Source organism: Cryptomeria japonica, chromosome 4 (assembly GCF_030272615.1).
Source record: "Cryptomeria japonica chromosome 4, Sugi_1.0, whole genome shotgun sequence".
Taxonomy (NCBI): Eukaryota; Viridiplantae; Streptophyta; class Pinopsida; order Cupressales; family Cupressaceae; genus Cryptomeria; species Cryptomeria japonica.
Window position 1 is genome coordinate 306,277,798 of NC_081408.1, and position 26,817 is coordinate 306,304,614.

Consider the following 26,817-nt stretch of genomic DNA (forward strand, 5'->3'; position numbering starts at 1 on the left):
AAGAAAAACAAGGAAAACAAGATTGATAGCAACAACAAGAACAAAAAGACCTGGCAAATGATAAATAAGAAAGGAGACTCATCAACAATTAAGAGTAACCAAAATAAGGATATGATGGAACTTTTGAATGAAGCCAAGAGGAATGGGAGTAGTAGCAATGACCAACAAGATTGTGTTTGCTCCAATGACCAACTAGAGAGAACTAAAGAAGCAAAGCAAGGAACTGAATTGAAAAATAAAAAAAACACAGAGGACCAGGAGACTAGATCTATTAGTCAGGAGAAGGAAGACTCCATTCCGGACCAGGAGGTTAGATCAGTGAGTCGGGAGAAGGAAGAGACCATTCCAACCCTATCTCTATCAAAACCGGCTGAGGAAAACTTTTATGAAGCTCAAGTCCCTTCTAATATTGAGCCTTTACTACTTTTAACCAATGAAAGCCCAAAGCCCAACCTCTATAAAACCCCTTCCACAGTGTGGATTTGTTGGATGGGAATCTCCAGATATTCAGATCAAGAGAAGGAAAATCGAACAAGGAGGAATTCAATGGAGGAATCTCAACTAGAAGCAAGATCAAGAAAAAGGCAGATGTTGGAGGTCAGGACACAAAGCAAGGTAGGCCATCCCTAAAACATCAAAGGGAACAGGAAAGCTGGAAGAATTGTACTGATGGAACATAGTGTTTCATTGAGTCAGCCCTATCCCCTGTTAAAGTATGAAGATAATATCCTAGAATATTAGAGGGCTGAACACCCCTCATAAGCAAGATGTGTTATGGAACATCATCAGAGATCATAAATCGGATGCAGTCCTTCTTTAGGAAACCAAGATGTTGAAAGAAAAAGTTGAAAAGATTAGAATTTTCAAAGAAAATGGAGTCATAGGATCAAACTCGGAGGGAGCTTCTAGGGGAACTATGATTTTTTGGAACCAAAAAACCACTACTAGAAAGGAAATCATCTCGGCTACTAATGGGATCTCTGTTCAGCTTGAGCATATTAAGGACAACTTTTTTTGGGTGTTATCTAATCTCTATGCGCCTAATACCAAATCCAGGAGAGCTAAATATTGGAAAAGCCTTGCAGCTAACAAACTCCAGTTCACTGATCAAAGATGGATTATTATGGGAGACTTCAATACCCCACTCAAAGATGAAGAGAAGATGGGAGGTATCCCCTTACAACTTGATGGGAAACAAGACCTCATGGACTTCATTAATGACCAAGCTCTCATTGATATGGATCTCCAGGGCATCAATTTCACCCGGACCAATAGAAGAACTAGAGCTGATCTGATTCAAGTCAAGCTTGATAGATCTTTAATTTCTCCTAACTGGCTTTCTAAGTATAATTGTTCCCTTGCCTCTGTTATCAAAATTGGTTCAGACCACTACCCCATCTCCTTTACTACCAACTCTTTTTCGACAAAGAGAAACTTCCCTTTCAGATTTGAAAAAGCTTGGCTCTCCCATCCTTCTCTGGAAGCTTGCATTGCTAAATGGTGGAACTTTGAAGTGGAGGGCAGGGCTCTTTTTAGAATTGCCAAAAAGATCAACATCATAAAAGCCAAAATTAAATCCTAGAACAAAGAGTTTTTTGGGGACATATTCAAGAACAAAATTCAAGTCAAAGCTGAAATAAAGTATGTTCAAGATAGAATCCAAGAGGTGGGGTTTACCGAAGATCTTATGACGGCTGAAAATGATCTTTTATCTAAACACTACTCCATCATTTCTAATGAAGAGACTTTCTGGAGACAAAGATCCAGAGCTTTGTTTCTGAAGAAAGGTGATAAAAATACCTGCTTCTTTCACTTAACTGCTCTTAAGCATAGGGCAGCCAACAGAATATGCAGACTAAATTGCAATAAAGGCATCTTAATAGAGGACTGTGACATAAGAAAGGAAGCTCTCGAGCATTTCAGTACCCTGTTGGGTGAAGTGGATATCCTGGATTTCAGCAAGCAAAACACCCTTTCACAAGCTATCCCTCCTATCCTATCGAAAGCTGACAACCACCTTTTATCTCGTATCCCCTCTAATCTGGAAATCAGAAAGGCGGTGTTCTCCTTTTAGGGGGATAAATGTCCTGGCCTGGATGGCTTCCCCATGTTTTTCTTCCAAAATTTCTGGCACATAGTGGAGGCTGACATATGCAATGGTGTTAAGGAATTCTTTGGCTCTAGAAGACTCCTAAAGGAACTGAACGCTACCTTCATTGTCCTAATCCCAAAGATCCCCAGAGCTGATTCTCTTAACAAGTTTAGACCCATCAGCTTGTGTAACTCTGTCTACAAGATCTTATCTAAGGTTCTAACTTCTAGGTTATTAGAAATGCTTCCAAGGATTATATCTGTCCAGTAGAATGGCTTTGTCCTTGGAAGATAGATTTTGGACTCCATCATTTCTATTCATGAAAACATCCACTCTTTGAAAGTGACGAATAACCAGGGATTCTTCTTAAAGTTCAACATGGCTAAAGCTTTTGATAGAGTGAACTGGCAGTTTCTCCTTAGGATCATGAAATCGTTTGGTTTTGGTGGCAAAGTTATTCATCTCTACTCTCAACTAATGGAAACTTCCTCCTCTGCTGTTATAGTCAATGGCTCCCCATCCAGTTTCTTCAAAAGCTCTAGAGGTCTCAGACAGGGGGACCCCATATCCCCTATCCTGTTCACTATTCTTGTTGAATGCTTGGGAAGATTCATCCTTAAAAATGTGGAAGATGGCAATTTTAAGGGCCTGAAACCTTCTTCTTCCAATGTTGTCTACTCTCATGAAAAATTCATTGATGAGTCTATCACCATGGGGGAAGCCACCATCATGGAAGCTAAAAATATGAAGATTATTCTGAATACCATTGAATCTGCCTCTGGCCAAAAAATCAACTGGGATTCAAGCTCTTCATTTTTCATCAATACCTTGGTTCAAAGGCAAATAAGGATTGGCAGGATTTTTGGCTGCAACATCTCTGAGTTTCCCTCTACCTATTTGGGGCTTCCTCTGTGTCTCAAGTCTAAGGATTCCTTCTGGAACAAGCTGATTGACAGAATTAACTTGAAACTTGCTGGCTGGAAAGGGGTTGTCCTAAGTCAAGAAGGAAAAATCACTCTGCTCAAAGCCACTCTCCAAAATATTCCTGTGTATGCTCTTAGCCTATTCAAAATCCCCTCAAAGTTTACGGAAGCCATTGAAAAAATCCAAAAAAAGTTCCTTTGGTCGGGAGTGGAAGCTAAAAATAGAATTCCCCTTATTGCCTAGAATAAAATTTGCTCCCCTAAGGCCTCTGGTGGGCTGGGCTTAAGGAACATTGGTTCTATGAATAAAGCTTTATTAGCCAAACAAATATGGAATGCTATGCAATCAGCTAAAAGTTGGGCTACTGCTGGTAGAACTTGGAACCTTGGAGATGGGAGGAGAATAAGATTTTGGGAAGATAGATGGATCCTGGATAAACCTCTGGAGAAAATCCCAATCCTTAAAGATTGGAAAGACCGATTCAAAAGAAGGTATGGAGAAATGGTAAGAGATTACTGGAGAAATGGGAAATGGATTGACTTTAGCCAACAATGTCTCGGACTCAAGTTCCTTCCAATATCTCTCTTTGCCAAAATCCCTAGAGACAACAAAGATGATAGATTGATATGGAGGGAAGCTCTAGATAGGAAATACTCTATTTCCTCTACTGTGGCTATTCACAATGTTCTGGTGGAAGAAATTCCCATCTGGGCTAAAGTCTAGAACAAGAAGTTAGTTCCTAAGGTCAATATCTTCTTCTGGATTTTCATCCAAAATAAGGTATTAACCCTCGACAATCTTCACAAAAGAGGTATTATTTTTCCTAACAGGTGTTCTCTTTGCTGCAGGGAAGAAGAGACAACTTGTCATATTCTCAATCAATGTACCTTTAGCCAGGATATCTAGAAAATCATCCTTTCCAGGTGGAAGCTGAGTTGGGTCTTCCCGAACTCTCTTGGTGACACCTGGCTTCAATGGTATTGGCCTAATTCTAATCCTAAAATTGTGGAGACCTAGAAACTTACTCTACTGATTGTTATCTGGAATATCTAGAAAGAGCGCAACAATAGGATTTTTAGGGATAAAAGGGCTTCTCCTAAAGTGGTTGCAGATAAAATCTTTAGGAGTATCTTTGAAAGCCTCTACTACACTAATTCAGGGACCTACTGCTAAAGATGATTTTAAAGACAGGTGGAACCTTTCTACCACTACTACTAGAAAGGAGACTAGAAGAGAAGGTCTAGTCTAGTGTTTTCCCCCGCAGGGATGGATTAAGGCTAACTTTTATGGGGCCTCTAAAGGGAATCCGGGTAAAGCTGGATATGGGGGCATTGTTAGGAATTTTGCTGGAAGTTGTCTTAAGGCGGTGGTTGGTCCTCTGGGGAATCAAACTAGCCATTTTGTTGAAGCCTCTGTAGCCTTGAATACCTTAATTATAGCCAAAAATCTAAATTATGATAAAATATGGCTTGAGGGAGATTCACTCAATATCATAAAGTGCCTAAAGGGGGAATCGGAACCTTCCTGGTCTATTGAAAATATCATCATGAAAGCTAGAGAGATCACTGCCAGTTTCAAAGAAATCATTATTCAACATGCCTTAAGAGAGCAAAATAGCATGGCGGATTGCTTAGCAAATACTAGAGTTAACTTTGACTCCCAAATGATTTGGCATGAGGAGGATCTCAATTTAAATATCAAAGAGTTTGTTAGAAAGGACTGTTATACAGGGAGAGAAGGACAATTTAATCATGACAAGTAAAAAGCATCATTTATGCCTCGTTGGAAAGGCCATCATTACTTGGTGTTGTGGAAGATCTTCTATTATCTCTAATAAAGTGTTGCACACTTTGTGGGTTACCTAGTTCGAAAACTTGAGCAACATCAAAAAAGAAGGTGATATCTTGTAGAGAAACAGAGCAGACAACCCGTATCCAAAGATGGGAGGAGACCTAAGGTGGGAAGAACCAGACAACACATCGACCTAGAAAACGATGCCAAAAGTCTGGGCGAAATTGGAGAAGGGCTCTCTTACCATCTTCATGGAGAAACTTGAGGACTATGACAAAGGTAGGGTTAACTTAGCCATTTCCAAGATTTCCAAAAACTGGTCTAATGGCTCTTTTAAACTTTATGGAATTAAGTTTAAGCTGGACGTTGGGCTCATTTCCACTGTGACCGAAATGCCCCATTTTGGCTTAATTTCTTTCGAGACCTTAAGGTCTCCAACAACATGGTTAACCTGTTCCCACGAAAAAAGAAAGAGAGAGCTAAAATCAGCAAGGCTACTAGGGGCTACTACAAAGCTGCAACATCTAGAAGTTGTGGGCCTGGGTTCTAAACGCAATTATGGAGTACATCACAGTTGAAGGTCATTTTTCCAGGGCCCACACCTACCACTTAGTGCTCTTAAACCATTTCAGACATGACAAAAAGGTGTCCCTGCCCTACTACCTCTTTTGGTCCCTCTCCAGGTCCCTCAACAAACACAAGACTAACCCTTCTAGCCTGATTCTCCACTACAGGCTTCTGCTACTCATCTATGAGCATTGCAAAACCCTCACCCTGCTGGAGAATAAGAGGATTTCCGCCTCTCCAGGAAAGAGAAAGATGGAAGAGGGAGAAACTAGCAAGGAGAAGGCGTCCTCCAGCAAAAAAAGGAAAAGCATCCCTGGGTTGGAAACAGAGGACATTGTTAAGGAAAGCAGCGGAAAGGAGATGGACGACTCCAATAGTGAAGATAGCTGGAAAGACGAGGAGTTGGGTAATGAGGAAGAAAGTGGCAACAATGAGCCTGGTCAAGAAAGCCCTACCCTCAACGAATACCCTAGTAAGGATAATAGCCATCTGATGGAAGAAGTGGATCCCAAGGATAATGAGGAAACCAAAGTGAATTCTGAGAAGGAAATGAACAAAGACTCTAAGAAGGACCTAACTGAGGATAGGGATAGTGAGGACAAGGAAAGTGCTAGTAAAGGGCTTATCCTGGATAACCTCAAGAATCTCTCTGAGGCCAGAATGGATTTTGATAGATGGACCTACGAGACCCTGAAAAACCTGGATAAGAAAGGAATTAAAATGGATGAAAAGAGAGAGGATGAAAACAAAGAGCAGATTAATTGGAAGCAGGAAATGGAGAATTTGGTAAAATCGTTGGAAGAGGGAAAAGAAGCGATGAAAAATCTGATGGGAGTTATCCCAAGCATCCTCTCTGCTATCATTAAAAACCTAGAGGACATCGCCAAGGTTGTTGATCATACCTGCACTCCTAAACCGATCATGGATCTTGACCTGGAGGAAGAGACCATCCAGACTGGAAGCGATGATGCTAATCGGGTGGGCGGTACTGCAAAGAGAACTAGGGCCAGTATCAAGAAAGTTGTAGTTGCTTCAGAAAAGGATCCCCCTAACTTCAAAGATAACATCAAAGAGTTGTATGATATCAGAAACACCTTGGCTAAAGCCCTAGAAAAAATCTGAATGCTGGAAGGCTTGCTGGCTTTTTGGGGCTTTTTAGGGTTTTCTTCGGTTTTCTGCTGGTTTTTTTGTGGTTTCTGTTCTTTTTTGTTTCTCGTAGCTTTTCTGTTTAAGTTCTTCTTGTAATGGGTTTTAGGGCCCCTTCAAAACCTGCTTTTTCCTTAATCAAAAACAAAAACATAGGGCACAAAACTTATCTTGAAAGTTCTCAACTTACCATCTCCTAAGATATCAGAGTGTATAAACAAAACCCTACACAATATTTCCTCATTCTAAACCTCTAGAGCCACCTTAAATGCATCATATATTAATGCCAAGGAAGATTTTTCTACAAGAAACTCCCTCTTGATTTGGCCACCAACATCAGACCTGCCTTTGAATAAATTATACCTATGAACCACATCATCCAGGCATTGTCTTGCTATGTACTCATCATGAAGAAATTTATTTGGAATATGGATAATTTATTCATATGACTAAACTAAATGAAGGTAGTCTGAGAGAAAATTTGAGAGGACCTATGAGGTAAAGAGGAATCGTATAGAGAGGACAGAAAATATCATTGCAAGTGATCTCCCTACTTGTATCCTCCATAGGCTTACATTTTAGAATAAAATTTTTGACCATGTGGTCATGGTTATATGGGCCAAAATATGGGATATTCTCATTTTTTAATAGATATTTTCACTATGAAGTTATACTATTGGTAAACGATATTGGCCTTGTTTGTTAAAAATATGAGTTCTTGTTAGGATAACCAGTGAACAACTGAGAGGGGGGGGGGGCTGAATCAATTGTTAACAAATTATATCATTTAATCCACTTAATAATCTTAAACTAGATTAAGTACTGGTAAAACAGAAACAGATACCAGTAAGCAATAAAACTTAACAATGAAACATATAATCAACATAATGCAACCATACCACATAAAACCATGATTTGTACGTGGAAAACCTAGAAAGGGAAAAACTACGGTGGGAAGCCTACCCATAGTCAGATGATACTTTTGCAGAAAGTATGTGATACAATGAGGGGCCTGCACATGCTAGAAGGCACACTGCCTAGAGCGTCCTACTCATTACAAGAGTCTCACTAACTATAGAGAGGTTATAACCACCTCAAGATAAATGGAAAACAATCCAAAATAATGAACTGCCAGAGATAGCATCTACCATGCCTGATTAAAGTCCTGGTTAAGCTCAATACCAGAGGCCTTTGACCTCTTCTTTAACCCCAAATTGATCACCTATGATCGACCAAATATCCTTCGCATATGATATTGCATTTCAAGACCACAAATACTTTTTCATTGCCATTCTATATTCTACAATGAGATCTTACATCATTTTATACCAACCCTAAGGCCTAAACCAATTAGGTCAACCACTAAAAGATATTATAATAAGACCATTACATAAATTCATATTATAATGATATGCCATTTTGTCTTAAGACCAAAAAAATAAGAACCAATCCATAGAACATCCTGAAACATCCTGGTAATGTGTAGAGTACACGTTAACATGATACCGGTCCATAACCTAGATAGGTAACAGACCTATTCTAGGTCCACCATGCCAAATAAATGTCTTCAAGCAGTTGAAGCACAAAAAAAGAACATTTTTAGAATCTTGAAATCCATCTAGAAGATACACCAACACTACTTATGCATCCTGTCAAGATTCCTCAATGAAAGCTCTATCAGTTAAACCTTAAACCAATGTCGGTAAGGGTTTACAAGAGTGTATGATAGCATCCGATTACCAAGTCAAAATCAACTGACCAAAGTATGCTCAAGGAACATGTAACACATAAAATCAAACATACTCCATTGATCCAAACATGTCGGAAGTGTCCAATAGATAGTCTCTTCTTTCGGTAACACTAGATCTTCTACCGATAACCAAAACCTGTCTACCAGTAACCAGCTATAACAGCTAGTGTTGACATCAATGCAACAAATAAACAATTCATCCATAATGCCAACAATCTCCCCCTTTGGCATTGATGGCAACACTAGACGTGAAAAACATCTTATAAGTACCAAGAAATGCCAAACAAGTCTCCCCCTGAGGAAGACAACCAACAATCTCCTGAATATTACAAGTCTCCCCCTAAGGAAGAAAATCAACAATCTCCTAAATATCAGTAACTCTCCCCTTGTGAATGATATCTCTGTAAAGTTATGAAATTATTTTCATAATTTTCACATGACTATCTCTCCCCCTTTGACATCAATGCCACAAATATGACACAAATATCAAAGAAATAATGTAAACCTCTGAATCTTGAAGCTGACTACTCCCCCTGAGTAGTAGAACCACACATCTATGCTAGAATGAATAATATTTCTGATAATGCATGTTAGACTGATGACAAACTCCATCAATCAAGTCTATGTCGGAGGGATAGAAACCCCTAACCTATCTCTCAAATACTCAAATGATTCCTTAGACAACGATTTAGTGAATATATATGCAATCTATTCTTTAATGTTCACATAAATCAATTTGACTTCTTTTTCTTCTACCTTGTCCTTCAGAAAGTTATAATTTATTGATATATGCTTAGTCTGAGAGTGAAATACCAAAATTTTAGACATGTCAATAGCTGGAGAGTTATCACAGTAGATAACTACCGGTTCACTACAATTTACCCTAATATCCTTCAACATTTGCTTCGTCCACAATACTTTAGTGCAATTAGTTGCTGCTACAATATACTTAGCTTCTACAGTAGATAAAGAAATGCATTCCTGTTTTTTGCTGATCCATGAAACCAGTTTCTTTCCAAGAAAGAAAGCTCCACTAGAAGTGCTCTTCCTGTCATCAGTATCTCCTGCCCAATCTGAGTCTGTATATGCACATAAAGTGAAATCATCATTTTTTGAATACCATAAGCCATATTCTGTTGTTCTTTGCAAATACCAGAATATCCTCTTTATTGCACATTCATGATTTTCTTTAGAATTACTTTGATATCTTGAAACAATACTTACTGCATTCATAATATCTAGTCTAGTTTGAGTTAGATATAATAGACCACCAATCATAGGCTTATACCTTGTCAGATTTACCGGTGTAGAAGTATCCTTGATGGATAATTTCTCACTTTTCGCCATAGGAGTACTAACCGGTTTGGAATTATCCATACCAAACTTCTTCAACAATTCCCTCAGATACTTAATTTGATAGAGAAAAATACCTTTGTTATTTTGAGTAATCGGCAAACCATATCTTTATCATCTGTCAGTGAAAATCCATCAGGTTTCTCAATGTATACTTCTTCCTCAAGTTCACCATTCAAAAATGCACATTTAACATCCATTTGATAAACCTTATAGTTCTTATAAGTTGCATAGGCAAGAAATAGTCTAACAGCTTCAATTCTAGCTACAAGTACAAATGTCTCACCATAATCAATTCCTTTCATTTGAGAATATCTTTTACAAACCAATCTAGCCTTGTTTCTTACAACTTGACCATCCTCATTCAGTTTATTCTTAAAAACTCATTTAGTTCCAATAACATTCTTATTTTTAGGTCGGGGAACTAAATTCCAAGTCTCATTAGATTCTCCATCTGATCTAATTCATCTTCCATATCCTTTAACCAACGTTTATCCTTACAAGCTTCAATAACAGATGTCAGTTCAATTTGAGAAAAAAGACATACCTCTTCATTTACCAATCTTCTTTAGGTCATAACTCCCTTCTTCCTATCTCTAATGATTTGATCTTCAAAATGATTTAATCTTACATACCTTGGTGTCTTTTGAACTTCGGGTTCACTCCTCTGATCATCAGTCACAGTTGAATTTTCTAATTGTGCCGATGTAACTATCACAGTTTCCTGTACCGGTTGAGGCATTGTTGGTTCAGTTATGATCATTTCCACTGTCGGTTCCCTATCATATGATATAGATTGATTTATGTACTACTTGTCCACTTTCACATTAGCACTCTCCATAATTTTATTCAATATTTTGTCATAAAATCTATATGCTTTGCTTAGAATTGAATAACCAAGAAATATCCCTTCATCACATCTAGGATCAAACTTTCCAATTGAATCATCTTTTTTGATATAGAATTTACTTCCAAAAATTATGAAATATTTAACAATAGGTATATGTCCAAACCATTTCATAAGGGGTCTTACCGGTTTCACCTTGGATGTGAACTCTATTGAATGTGTAGACTGTTGTACTCGTTGATTCTCTTCAATACATGTGAGGCAATTTGGCTTCCATCATCATAGATCTTGTTGCATCCAAAATGGTTTTGTTCTTTAACTATCTCCTAATTCCATTTGTCTCATAATAACTGTTAAATTCATGAGAAGTGAACTCACCACCTTGATCTGATCTTAGACATTTGATTTTCAATCCAGTTTCTGTTTCAACCTTTGCTTTAAAGATCTTGAATTTCTCAAAGTCTTCAAACTTCTCCCTAAGAAAAGTCACCCACATCATCCTATAATAGTCATCAATAATCAACATGAAATACCTATCACCTTGAAAGATTTTAGTCCTTGCTGGACCACATAAGTCAATGTGAATCAAATCAAGTACATCATTAGATTTATCATGTATGCTCTTAATAGAATTTCTAACTTGCTTTCCCATTTGACATTCCTTACATACCGGATTATGAGGCTTCATAATCTTAGGTATATCTCTAACTACCTTAGTTGGGCTGATCTTAACAGTACAATCAAAATTAACATGACACAACCTCTTATGCCATAACCAACTCTCATCAATATGAGCAATCAAACATGTCTTATTACCAGTGTTTAAGTGAAAGATATTACCTCGAGTCTTAGTACTGGTTTCAATCTCCAAACCAGTCTTGTTAATGATTTTGCATTTTCTATCTTTAAACTGAAGTTGGAAACCCTTGTCCACCAATTGACCAACACTCAAAAGATTATGCTTTAAACCTTCTACATAATAGACATTATTAGTATTATTCTTGCCATCCAGAGAAATAATACCTCTACCTTTGATCATACATGCTTTGTTGTCTCCAAATTTGACTTGACCGCCATTGTATTCTTATAGGGATAGAAATTTTCTCTTATCACCAGTCATATGATGTTAGTATCCACTATCGATTGCCCATTCATCCTTATCTTCAACTTTTTTTTCCAAGGCCTTTTCTTCATTTATGATAGCCGGTTCTGGTTCACCTTCCTTTAAAGCATAGAACACCCATTCCTTTCCATTGCTGGATCCACTAGCAGAGTCTTTTGTCGGTTCATCTCCAGAGTCATCACTTACTCCTTCCTCATCCAATATGTAGCATTGTTTACTTTTCTTGAATTTATATCTATTCTGGTTAGGCTTAAATGATTTCTTAACTCTTTCCTCAAATATTGCATTCCTTTCAGCGCATCTACATGCAAAATGACCAATCTTATTACATGCAAAACATTTAAAAGGTGTTTTTCCTTCATACTTACTTCATGTCGGTCCTTTAGGTACTCTTCTAGTAAATAAGGCTTCAAGTTGCTCAAATTCTTCATCTTATTTCCTCATGTCTTCCAATTCTTTTGCATATAATAATTTCCAATCACTTTTGCCAGTGGATGATGATGATGATGCATGAAAAGAAGGTTCAGACTTTATAGCTCCAGAAGATCCAAATTCTTCAAGCTCAAAAGCAAATAATTTCCCAATTAGATTGTCTCTGTTAACTGAAGAGTTGGCCATTGTTCTCAGCTTATTAATTGCAGTTGCCTTCATCTTGTAAGCTGGTGGAAGGGCTCTCAAGACTTTGGAAACTATTTCATCTTCACTCAGAAATCCTCCACAATATTGAATTCCCATAACAATCTCATTTACTCTTTCCATAAACACAACAATTCTTTCATTATCTTTCATCTTTAATTTTTCATATCTTACTCGGTAACCATCAAGTTTAGAAATTTTCATAGTAGGATCACCTTCATTCAGAGTTTTCAATTTATCCCACATAACCTTAGCCGATGATTTATCAATCAATCCCATGATCTGTTGATTAGTAAGTGCACACAAGAGAGCTTCTCTAGCTCTACAATCATTTTCAATATTCTTGTCCAAGTCTGCAGGAGCAGGATTGTCGGATGTCAGATCATAAGGTGTGTATCCTTTCTCAGTGATCTCCCAAATATCCTTGCCAAGACATCTAAGATGAGTCTCCATGAATTTTCCATATCCCATAATTTTTTCCATCAAGCTTAGGGATATCTCTTCTGAAAATAGTTTCCAGTGGATTTGAAGTGTTAGATGCCATAGGATCTACCTCAAGTAGTTAAGCTTCTGCAAAAGAGAATCAGAGCTTTGATACCAATCATTAGGATAACCAGTGAACAACTGAGAGGGGGGGTGAATCAGTTGTTAACAGATTATATCATTTAATCCACTTAATAATCTTAAACTAGATTAAGTACCAGTAAAACAAAAACAGATACCGGTAAGCAATAAAACTTAACAATGAAATAGATAATCAACACAATGCAACCATACCACATAACACCATGATTTGTATGTGGAAAACCTAGAAAGGGAAAAATGACGATGGGAAGCCTACCCACAGTCAGATGATACTTCTGTAGAAAGTATGTGATACAGTGAAGGGCTTGCACATGTAGGAAGGCACACTGCCTAGAGTGTCCTACTCATTACAAGAGTCTCATTGACTATAGAGAGGTTATAACCACCGCAAGATAAATGGACAACAATCTAGAATAATGAACTGCTGGATATAGCATCTACCATGCCTGATTACAGTCCTGGTTAAGCTCAATACCGAAGGCTTTTGACCTCTTCCTTAATCCCAAATCAATCACCAATGATCGACCAAATCCCCTTCACATATGATATTAAATTTCAAGACCACGAATACTTTTTCATTCCCATCCTATATTCTACAATGAGATCTTACATCATTTTATACCAATCCTAAGCCCTAAATCAATTAGGTCGGTCACCTAAAAGATATTACAATAAGATCATTACATAAATTCATATTACAATGATATGCCATGTTGGCTTAAGACCAAAACAACAATAACCAATCCATAGAACATCCCAAAACATCTCGATAACATGTAGAGTACACGTTAACATGATACCAGTCCATAACCTAGATAGGCTCCACACCTATTCTGGGTCCACCATGCCAAAGCAATTTCTTCAAGCAGTTGAAGCACAAACAAAGAACATCTTCAACATCCTGAAATCCATCTAGAAGCTGCACCAACACCACTTATGCATCCTGTCAAGATTCCTGATTGAAAGCTCTGCTGGTTAAACCTTAAACCAATGTCGGTAAGGGTTTACAAGAGTGTATGGTAGCATCCGATTACCAAGTCAATACCAACTGACCAAAACATGCTCAAGGAACATGTAACACATAAAATCAAACATACTCCATTGATCCAAACATGTCGGAAGTGTCCAACAGATAGTCTCCTCTGTCGGTAACACTAGATCTTCTACCGGTAACCAAAACCTATCTATCGCTAATCAACCATAATAGCTAGTGTTGACATTAATGACAAAACATCAATGCAACACATAATCAATTCATCCATAATACCAACAGTTCTTATTATCATTAATGTCAAACTTTATGATCTAGGTGTGCAAATTGGTTACATTCCTTGATCCAAATCAGTTTGGTATAGTGCACTTATTGTGGGATAGCAATGGAAATTTGATCATCAAATGTGTGGAATCTATTTGTGGATGCTTCAAAGGTTTATAAAGATGTATCATGTTGTTTCTGGATCTTTGGTGTTAGTTTATAGGATATGTAGTTGATTTTTAGTCATGTGTGATTGTTTCAGTGTTAGTGTATAGGAATGTTTGGCATTCCCATGTCTACTAGTATTTTGGTGATACAATTTGATTATTTAGTGTTGTGGATGTTTGTTGATGCCATCTTGGGCATCATGTTGCATCTTTGATGGTCCACATCATAATTGGTGTTATTTGTATTGGTGTACCTTAATTGCTTTATACTTTACACCTAGCTTATAATGTTTTGATCTGTGCAGTTGCATGTGGATCCTTGGGTGATGATTTAGGATGGAAAAGAAGGTGTGTTGACATTCTGTGATGCCTCACACATCTCATTTTTCTTTTTTCATTGTATTGGAGTTTAGTTTTGGGCTAAGATTTTTTCATTTACACGTTGCATCTAATTAGGCCAACCTAATTGATGTTGTTGAGGTTGTGGATGATATATAAAGGATGGAATCATTATAAAAAGTGATATATAAGGTGTGTATTATGCAAAGTGAATGTGAAGTTGTACAATGGTCTAGAAGTATTTCAGAGTGATGATGAAGATAGTTTCTTATGTATTTTGAATTGTGAATTGTGATCAACATTTTAGTGGATGTGGTTTTGTACAGTTCAACCCTATTGATGTCTTTCTATGAGAATGATTGTATCTTGTCCTAAAGAAGTGATCTTCAGTGTTTGCAAGTATTTTTTGTATCTTGTCCTAATGTTGTACTCCTTATATTTACAATTTATCTCAAGGACAATGAGCTCCTTGGCCTTTGGCCTAAATATTGTAATCAGTTATTATATTATGACTATGATTCTCACCATGTTTTTTCCTAGTTTCATTTTTTTGTGTGTAAAAATCTTGGTGTCAAAGTATGGGTTCTTTTGTGGTTTTAGTTATTTACTTTCATAGATAAGGTATATAGAATGAATGTTAAGTGAAAGGTTAATTTTAATTAAGTCTAGTTTGAAACAAGAATTTTAGGAAGCCTCCTGCTCAAACCAGATATTCATCATCCTTTAATGGTAACTATTTTTTATGCAATAAATATAGACATAGAGATAGTGAATGTAGAAGTCAGGTCATATCTTAGTCATTTAATGGTCAACACTACACTTGAAATAAGTTTGGATATAAGGAAAATGAGTGTAGAAGTAGGATGGTATGGAACATATATGTGAATACAAACTATGGAAGAAATATTTAGTCATTCAATGGATATTGTTATGCTTGCAAAAAATTTGGACACAAGGATTTTGAATGTAGATCTAATGTCAGAAGAAGTGGAAATGGTCCGCAACAAGGTTTGAGTTGTTATAATTGCAAAAAAATAGGATACATTGCTAGGCTCTACAAAGGAAAGAATGAGAAAACTACTGGCTTGGTAAAGAAGATTGATGTCAATGAAGAAAAGAAGAAGATGAAGATGATATGGGTAAAGAAATCAAATGATAAGGTGGAAGAAAAGATTAAGGATGGGTTTGCACCTACTAATGGTGTAGATTCCTCTTTTGGTAACTAGATAGTATGCATTGTCTAAGGTTGAATGCAAATCTTATGCACCTCCTTCTGGTTTGGATGCTGAGTTATTTTCATCATGGAAAAGATTGTGAGAGTATTTCTAGAGGTTATTGGATGGTTTTGTTGGTCCATAACATTTTTTATGAAAATTGATGTAACAAAGTATCAACTTTATGAGTTGTAATAGTAAAATACATTTATGTCAAATTAAACCTAAGTTGGTGGATGCAACAGATAAATTGGATTTTTGAAATAATTTTGATCACTTGTGCTCTTGCTATCTTGATATCTGTTACATGCAAATGGGTTTCTTGTGTGATTAGTGTGTTTCCAAGAATTTACTGGCATTCTTATCTACCCAAGCAAAAGCTTTGGGGAGAATTTCACACAATTTCATGCTCAAACAAAAAACTTACTATAACTAGTAACCTCATGTATATGCAAGGTTGATACACCATTTTCCTAGCATTCCACACTTGTCAAACACCTTTTATGAGAAAAAAAATATCAACACAATAAATTAATTGCTAGAGACCATGAGGCCCATAGACTCTGATCACCATCTGAACTTCTCTGCGCTCACAACCTTAGTTAAAGAATCTGCATTATTCATCAAAGTCTCTACCTTAACTAGCTTCACCTTGCCATCTTTGACCATATCTCTAAAAAAATGATATTGAACATCAAAGTGTTTGGTCTGGGCATGAAATGTCGAGTTCTTAGCTAGGCATATCGCACTCTAACTATCACAATAAACTGTTACTACAACTTATTTTATTCCAATACTTGAACATAGTCTCTCAAGTCAAATGGATTCTTTACAAGCATGAGTAGCTTCTATATACTCTTCTTCCATAGTGGAAAAATCAACCACAACTTGTCACTTACTAATCCAACTAATTGCACCACCAAATAAAGTAAACACAAGCACTAGTGGATCTTCTTCTATCAATATCACCTAGCTATTCAGAATCCACACAACCATGAAAATCAAGGGAAATCACATCTCCAACCGAATTACCATGATAACACAAAGAATACTTTGAGGTACCCTTTAAATATCTAAAGACTCATTTCACTACATCCCAGCGGACTCTGCCAAGATTAGACATATATATGGAAAGAACTCCCACTGCGTGGGTAATGTCTAGTCTAGTACAAACCATTGCATATATCAAACTTCCAACTGCACTCTGGTAAGGAACTCTACTCATGTCTTCCATCTTTGATAGGGATGTAGGACAATCTGAAACAGATAATTTTGTTCCAACTGTAAAAGGGACACATAATGGTCTACAATCATGCATGTTGAACCTCCACACAACTTGATTTACATACTTTAGCTTAGCCATAGCTTTCTATTCACTCTATGTCTTTTATTTTCCATCCCAAGAATGTGCTTTTCTACACAAAGATCTTTCATTTCAAATTTAGAAGTGATCTAAGACTTTAGTTCTGAAATCATACCTTTCCCTTTACCAATGAATAAAATATCATCAACATACAATGCAATGTATAGGAAATGATCACCATCAGATTTATAATAAACATAGTGATTTGATTTAGAATGATTCAAATCCCAAACTCAACACATATGTATCAAATTTATAGTACCACATCCTAGGACTCTGTTTGAGGCCATACAAAGATTTTTTTAATTTATAGACCAAATTACTTTTACCTTTCACCACACAGTACTTTGGCTATGTCATATAAATATCTTCTTCCAAATCACCATCAAGGAAAGAAGTTTTCACATCCATTTTATCAACCTCTAAATCATAAGTAGTCGTAATAGAAAGAAAAAATCTAATGGATGTCATTTTTTGCAATAGGAGAAAATATCTCACCATAATCAACACCCTCAACTTGAGAGTAGCCTTTTGCAACCTACCTTTCTTTATACTCTCAATGCTTCCATCTAAACCAATCATTTTCTTGAACACCCATTTGCAACCAACAAGCTTCCGTCCTTCAGGTAATGGTACAAGATCTCATGTATCATTCTTTTTCAAAGCTGTCATTTCTTCTTCCATATCAATCTTCCAAGATTATGCATCATTCATGCCTAATGTCTCTTCTATAAATCTAGCTTCATCCACATTAGTATTCAAAGAAAAAGTACATGTCCAATCATCAGGTGAATACCTTTCAGGTGGTTGTTTATGTCTTGTAGACCTTTGAACAAGCTAAGTTGGAGGTTCTTCCTCCTCTTCTGAAGATTTAGAGCTAGATGAGCTATCCTCAACTTCTTGCCTATCAAGTGGTCTTTATTCAACTCTTTCAGGAATAGAAGGGAATTGAATTGTATCTTCTTGTTTAGTTTGTACAGGCTACAATGTAATAGAAGGAGACTTAATTTCTCTAAAAATAACACTTCTACTATAAATTACCTTTTATGTAATACGGTCCCAAAGATTTCAATCCTTTCACACCATAACTGTAACTGATGAAGATACATTTCACAGTCTTTTTCTCCAACTTTGTTCACTTCTCCTTTGGCACATGTGCATATGCCTCGCAACCAAAAACTCTAAGATGTCTCAATGAAGGCTTGTGACTTGACCATGCTTCTATAGGTGTTTTATCAACAAGAGTTGATGTAGGAGACCTATTAATCAAGTAGAAAGTAGTGGAAACAACTTCATCCCAAAAACATTGTTCTATACCAGCACCACTTAGCATACTCCTAGCCTTCTCCATCAGTGTCCTATTTATTCTTTTTGCAAATCCATTCTATTGTGGAGAATATGGAGTTGTTTTCTATCTGTCAATGCCACAATCTTTACATAATCTATCAAAATTTATTAGAGCAAAATTCACTGTCATTATCAATCCCCAAACATTTAATTTTCTTTCCAATCTACAACTCAACCATTTCTTTGAATTCTTTGAAACAACTGAAAATTTAAGATTTACTCTTTAGAAAGTATACACATGTCCTTCTACTAAAATCATCAGTAAATGAAACATAATATGTGGATTTTCTAATGGATGGAACATCTACATGACCAAACACATCAAAATGAATAAGATCCAAAACACCACAAGATATATGAGAACTCTAGAAAAACTAAATGCAGTTTTGTTTTCCATAAATGCAATGCTCACAAAAATCAAATTCAAGATTGCAATCATTCAAACCTTCAACAAGGTTTTTATTTTTCAAGTCGTAATACCCTTTTCTCCAATGTGGCCAAGTCTTTGGTGCCATAACATAGTCTTCTCTATAGATAACTTTGCTTCAAAAGAAAGAGGACCCTAAGGTACCCAAAAGCCATGTCCATACATTGAAGATGAAATCCTCAAGTCTTTTGATGGAGTATTCATAGATTTACCTTCTACAAACGTGCTACTACACTCAATAGTGTATGCCTCTAGCTTATACAAAGTGTCAAACTTGACACCTCTAGCAATCACCATAGCACCTTTAATCATCTTACATCTTGCATCAAAAAAGATTACTTGCACACCCGCATCTATTAGTTTGCTCATATATAACAAATTTTATTTTAAACTAGGGATATGCAACACGCCACTAATCCTTTTGATTCTACCATCAAGAAATCTGATCCTAACTTTACCTCGACCATAAATGTCTAAATGTGAATTATCATCCAAGTACACCTTGCCTCCATTGAATTCTTCATATTCAAAAAAAAAAATCTTTATTTGAAGTCATGCGAGAAGATTCACTTGACTCAATTAACCATGCATCATTACCTACATGAGTAGCCAAAGCTACAATGAATGCATCACCATCTTCCTTCTCAGACTCAAAATCAAAATAGAACTTACTTTTCTTCTCTTCTTTGCAATCCTTATGGATGTGACCTGAATTACAATAATTCGAGCAAATGACTTTGGACTTTCCAAGAGATTTCGATCTCCCTCTAGATTTGGACTTATTGTGCTTCTCATTCTTCTTGCCTTTTTCCTTAGGTCTCCCATGAACAGTTAGGGCTTCCTTCGAATCGATGTATACCTTCCTCTGCATCTCTTCACCAAGAAGGGCACCCACTACATCTTCAAACTTCAAAACAATATAAGTACTTCTGATAGCCATAATAAGAGAATCCCATGAATCAGGCAAAGAACAAAGCAAGATCTGGTATTTCTCCTCTTCGTCCATCTTAACACCAACATATTAAATGCTTCTAGGTGCTCTTCCATCTTCAAGGAATACAATTTCTTCCTCAAAAAAATATGCTTTGATAAAGATTTCACTTGATACATTTCACCAAGCTTAGTCCATAACTTCTTTGTAGTGTTCTCTTCATGGACATTGATTATAATAGAGTTTTCCAAGCACAATCTGATTAGACCCTTGTATTTACGACCCATAATATCATATCGAGTAGCCACAATAGGATCTAAGGGTCTTGAGACATTCATATCAACATCATCCCATATAGCTCAATCTATTAGTAGATCTTTCATCTTCAACTTCCACATCTCAAAATTACTTCCATTAAAATTCTCCTCTATTCTCCCTGATGAATTTGCCATCTAAAAATTTCTGCAACAAGATCAAAAATTTTCTTCTGCACAAGCTCCCACTAAAATTTGGATTAGTTTAAAAAACCCAACAACCCACAACTGAGACCAAAGGTGATTAGGCTCTGATACCACCTGTAAGCAAGTTAAGTAGTGGAACAAATTCCCACACTAACATTGAGGGGAAGGTAATGCAAAAACTTTAATAGATTGTTACAATAGTTACAAAAACTTAACATAAATAAAAAATAATATCATACATACCACAACATAGTGATGTATGTGGGGAAAACCCTTTCAGGAGAAAAACCCCACTCCAAAAGTATCTCAATATATTATTCAACAATGAATAATATATTATAATATATGCTTGTAGAGAAATCTCTTCATAGCAGTACCCCTAATAAGCGATTTATAGGTAGCTCAATAGCCATAAGACTCTTACACCTAACCTCTATCTCATACACGTCATATATAGGAGATATAATATAAGAAACCATCAAATGGTATTATAAAACCATGGGCTAAAATTACCCAATAAAGTAGAGCCGACCTTATCTCTATTCTAGATGCCCAATGACATGTCAAAACACACATCAAGACATGTCTCTCCCCTTTACAACTCATTTATGTGTCTAATGCATTTTATATTTCCTATTTCAGGAGTCCAAACTTTCAGAGGCCATAACATGTGAACCATGTCTTTAATTGATGAACCATTTGAAGTGTCAAAAAGCTCACAAAGTGCTCTTGTTGCCTTTTTTACCCTTCATGATCAAAATAACCCCCAAAAAAGGTTCTAAGTTTCATTGAATTTTTTGAGTTTGGAATCAAGAAATCAAGTAAATATTTATGCTAACATTTCAAGGTTTGAAATGATTTTTATAGTTCACAAAGGTGTTGAGGATTTATCTTTAAAATAACATTGTCATTGTTTTGTTTTAAAGGGATTAAATCTTTATTAAAAGTCACGTGTTTCATAGCCAAATTAGAGAGGAGTTTTTTTTTCTTTTCTTTTCTTTTTGGAGAGAATTGATTTACTTTAGGTTGTTGGGATCATGTCATAGTTAGTTAACTTGGGTTTGGGGTTAGTAAATTCAATCAAAAGAAGGATCCCTAGTCATACCCATGAAGTCTTTAATAACAGTAAAATCATGGCTATTCAATACCTAACAACTGATACCCATAAGGAAGGATTTATTAATAGGTATTCAACCGACAATTTATAGTAGTCATCTAAAAAGACTGTGCGTGAGGAGATAATAATAGATATTCTAAGAGTAGTTAAAGTAAATTCTTGAGGTTGCATCAAATAGTTAAGTGACTTTGAAAAAATGTCTTCACTCTTAGCTATGCCCGGGAGAGAAGTTAGAGTACACCTTTCCTCCTTATCTATTATTTTCTTGTTTCAAGAAATGTTCATTGTTTTGGCGAGAAATTTTCATAGTCCTTAAGAAGAACAGTGACCAGCATTGCCTAAGAGGAATGAAGACAATACAAAGGCCAAGTACAGTTATAAAGGACAATGGTATACCTACCATTAGATCATGGCAATTCACCCAATACAAATCCCTTGAAGACTATATTCATAGCCATAACAGAGCAATAGCAATCGAGAGCAATATTTTCATGCAAAGGTAGTGAATAAAGAAAAACATAGTCATTAATACATATGCAGTCTTGAAAATAGATCAGTGGCTCATTTGATAAAAAAGGGAATAGAAATTTTAATAATGACAAGGTACAGTGGTAAGGTCTAAAGGTATCCTGAGAAAAGTGTCAATTAAAGTTTGCATACAAAATAGTGAGGATTTATTGATTCTTGTTTTCAAAGCTTGTTGTGGAAACGTATCCTCAGAGCATCCATAATAACAATCTTTGAAAGTTAATGAAGGACAGTAAATGTATTCATTCTCTGCTTTAAGAATGTCATAGTGACTTTTATTTAAGGATAAATAGTAGTGATATATGCCTTAAACAATATAGCTAAAGACAGTCCCAACATACAACGAAGACCATCAAAGAAATGATGAACATAATCAAAGCAAGGAGCAAGCATAATGAGGTCATGACAATCTAATAAAGGTTGCAGGTTATAATCAATAAAAGGGTACAAGCACATTCAGAATAGACTGATATGTGTATTTATGAAGAAATATTGACAGCCCATAAAGTAATCACCTTCAGATTTCAAGGCACCGTGAGATAGAACATTCCTTTTTTAGAGCTAGCATCCCCATGGGTTTTGAAGTAATCAAATAAATCTTCATAGCATCATTGACAATCATGGAGCTTCAAAAGATAAAGGAGAAAAGTAGTACTCAAGGATAAGTGGTACCCTTAAGATGCCATTGAGGAGATCACAACCCTTAAGGACAACAACTTTTTCCTATAACAGCTTTATAAGCTCTTCAAAGATAGGATCTTGGCCAAAGTGAAATGAAGAAAAACATCAAGAAGAGAGAAACTTATGACAACCATTCTCAGTCAATAGTGATTATATATGACATGTGTTTATAACTGAGAATACAGTTTTGGTAATAGTGAATACATGCATCATGATCAAAAGTGTTGTTAGGACTATCATTTGTATGAAGAGAGCAGCAAGATCATAAGGTATGGAGTAATCACTTCAATGACAGTGATAACAGTCCAACCAAAGGATAGTTATGAGGCATTGAAACACAAATCAATCAAACTCTAGGGTCTATCACAATAAATGCATGAAAGTACAGTCACGAATTATTTTCTCAACAGGCCTAAAGAATAGTCATGGAGGGTAGCCTTCATTAAACAATGTGTAGAGTAGAAGTACATTGTTATATGTTAAATTTCAAGCTTTGCAAGAAGGATATTGATAGTTCAAGTTCAAAATAGAACAATATTAGAGTCAAGAAGCCTTCAGTGATTTGCTTAAAGCCATAAATCCAAGGGTGTCGATAGTTTAATCAAGAATAGCAATCTACTAAATACCATTTGATCACTGTCATGTATGAGAGTCATAAAGATTTTTGAGATCATAAGGCATATTGACAGTGCTGGTAGCATTAAACATTAAAGTCTAGTCATGATATTTTGTGGTAGTTAAAGGAATATAAGGTTATTCTTAGGCCTAAATCATAGTAGCAGCTAGAGCTTAGGACATAGAAAGTGATTGTTTTAAAAATAAAAACAATGACCTCAACAAGTAAAGAAGACAGTATAATCTCGAGAGATGATGCCAGTAAGAGAATTGCAACCAGAGATGTTAAGGGTTTGGGTAGGGGTTTTGCAGTCAAAGAGATGGGGTTTGACCGTTCAAAAGAATTAGGAATAATGACAGTGCAATGTGAATGAAGTTTCATCATAAAAATACACAAAGATCTTCATTTGCAATCAGTCAATGACAAACAAGTTACAATGATGTCTTTTATTATGCATATCATCACTCAAAGAAAAGGCCTGATCATTTCAACATGTCAATGTTGCAGTCATAAAAGATTGATACTAGTCACAAAGATGTGAACAAAAGAAGGATTCATGAATTAGAATAGTCAAAGTGGATCGATGACAACAAAGAGATGACTATGAAGACAAATATGTTGCAGTGATAAGTTTTGATGTTGATAGTGTTCTCTAAGGAAAAGACCCGGAGATCTTAGTCATAAGATAGTAGATAGTAATCAAAGACAGTGACTGTCAAAAGCATGTCAATGAAAGAAGCAGAGATGATCATCATTGGGATAGATAGTAAGCAGTTCTCAATGAAGTGTGAGCATACTTTCAAGAAAAGTAACAATATTAGTCTTTGATTTGGTCAATGTCTAAGAATTATTTACAAGGCATAAATGAAGATCTTGAGCTTAAAAGAAGTGTTCTTAGTCCGAAGAACCAATGAAAAGACTAAAGGGCAATCCCACTGAGAAAGCCATTTCACAATGAGTGATTTCCAATACAAGAGGTAGATTTGAAAACTATCTTGACAGTCATAAAGCAACATTTTGGAACAAAAAGTGTTGTCAAGTCCAATCATAGGGCACCCTTCTTCAAAAATAGTCAAGAGCATCATAGATTACAATACTATCAAACAGTCCATTCATCTATTTGATCACAATCATGGGAAGACAATATAAGTATGGAAAAGATTATTAGAGTAGTCATTTAAATCACACAAGAACTTAGTAAAACAGTAGCATCAAATAAAGTTTAGAATAATGGCAGCGTCTTCAACAATCATTTCAGAGATTCAAAGGATAATTTTTAAGTTTAAGACAACAGGTACAATGAGTAACCTTTTGAGCAACCATTAGGATTTCTTAGTGGTGATGCACGGTCTCTAATGTTGGAAACAAAGAGATTTTTTGTTTCCAAAGTGTTAAAAATGAATGAGAGGAGTGAATTCAAAGTGTGAAGATAATGATTTTATGAAGGTCTAAACAATGAAATCTATCACTATCAGAGCATTCAAAGTCATGAAGCCAATATATTTTTCAAATTTAAAATTTGAAATATCATTAAGTTGAGGTCTCAAATAAGGGATTTTGGAGAAAATACAATGGTTGTACTTCAATAAAAGACTTCATATGGGACAAGCATTAGTCAAAGAATATTTTGAAGCCATAAACAACTAGTTCAATTCAGTTTCACCCCCCTTTTTGAAGGATTTTCAAGTCAGCTTGACCTAGCAAAGAGGTTTTGAAATTCAAAGGTTCTTTTCATCCCGATTTCAAGTATTTCATTAGAGTCATATACCTTATTTAAAGGAGATCTCATAGCCACCTCACCTCCTCTTGAAGTCTACTCAACAAGTCACTACAAGTCAATTGAGGCATCAAGTTCAAAGAGAGCCAAAAAATTGAAATTTGAATGTTGGAGCCATTTCTTATTATAAGCCTTTCTTCTTCTCCATTCTGATAGAGTTCTCAGTTTTGGCTTTGCTGTAGCAACAAATTAGAGACTTTTTAACTAATTTTCTTATGAGTAATCTTAGTAATTTCATAAGCATTTTTTGATTCAAGTGACTTTTATTTCACAATAGAAGAAGCTTATTTCCTTCTCAATTTTGTTTTTATTGTTCCAGTATTCTATGTGAATGTTTTGATAAAAGTATTCTAAATTTCAAAAATCTCTCATTTTTATCTAGTTCCTTCAATGTTGGGAGCATGGAATAGCATGTTATAGTGCAGGTCAGTGAATGTGTTGTCATTTTTGGTGTATGAAATTGTGAAAATAACATTATTTTCCTTTTACAAACATTAGAAAACTTAAACCTTTCATGTGAATCATTTATGCAAAGCATGTGTAATTGAGTTTTGAGTATTTATAGCTTCATAGTTGAGTAGTTGTGAGTCTAGATAGCGAATCAAGTCAATTTTCATTGGTGCATCGCCTCAATATAGCATAGGTTTAATTTTTCAAAGCATTCTTCTATCCTTTTTTCCTGAGAAAATTCATGTTTTAGGATATCAAAAGGGGAGCCAACCCATAATCTGGAGCTCTACTCTTGCCATAAGATTGCAGATTTTTAATCTTTGTATCGGGTGCAAATCCCTGTGACAACAACTCTATCACCTCATAAACCACTATTGCATTTATGTCATTTCAAGGAATTTTGGAGGGTCTAAAGTCCTCAAAATTAAATTTAAATATTTCATCGCACCTTCCAAAAAGAAGAAGAACAAGAATAAGAACAAGAACAAGAACAAGACAAGAACAAGACCAAGAACAAGAACAAGAACAAGAACAAGAGATTATATTGTGCACAAGAGATCAACAATGAACAAATTGTTGTTAGGTAGGGGTATGTGCAAAAAGATGGTGGTCAGAAAAGTGGACACCACCCAAAAAAAAATGAAAAAACAAGTAGCGCATACGCAGTTATAAAATTTAAATTCACCTTGTATGCACTTAGGTCCATTGTTCTTGAACCTAATAAAGGTAGCGCGTATGTGCTGCTTTTAGGAAAGTGAGGGCGTACATGTTCATAAGCCCTAAAGAACCGCTTACATGGTACCTATCAAATTTTTTTAAAAAAAAAACTAGGTCTTATTTTCCTGTGACCACAACATTTTTTCCTCCATTTCCTCCACGAAACTGTGAACAGGCTACCTCATTTATCCTCCAGACGCTATGGATCAAGGTTAGTTTTTCTTAATTTTTATCTTTCTTTCCCATTTATTTAATTTGTTTTATGTTTTGAATTTAATTTCATTAATTTTGATTAGGTTTTTTTTTTGTTTGTTTCAAAAACCAAACTCTGATAATCCACAACAAGAACAACAAAATGCACCTCCTGAAAACCCACAAGATACACCCCCAGTTCCTCCTTTTGAATGCACACCTGAAACACAAGAGCAATTGATTAATCGGATAGGGAAAAACACATCTAAAATAAATAGACTGATTAATAAATTGAAAACATTTGAACTTGAGCATCATAAGTCCCTCACTACTAGTCTAGAAACATTAGCTAGTGGTGCCACAGCCGTTTCCGCACAAATTACAAAATGGGGAAACTTTAGGGATAGGTGTTGTCAATACT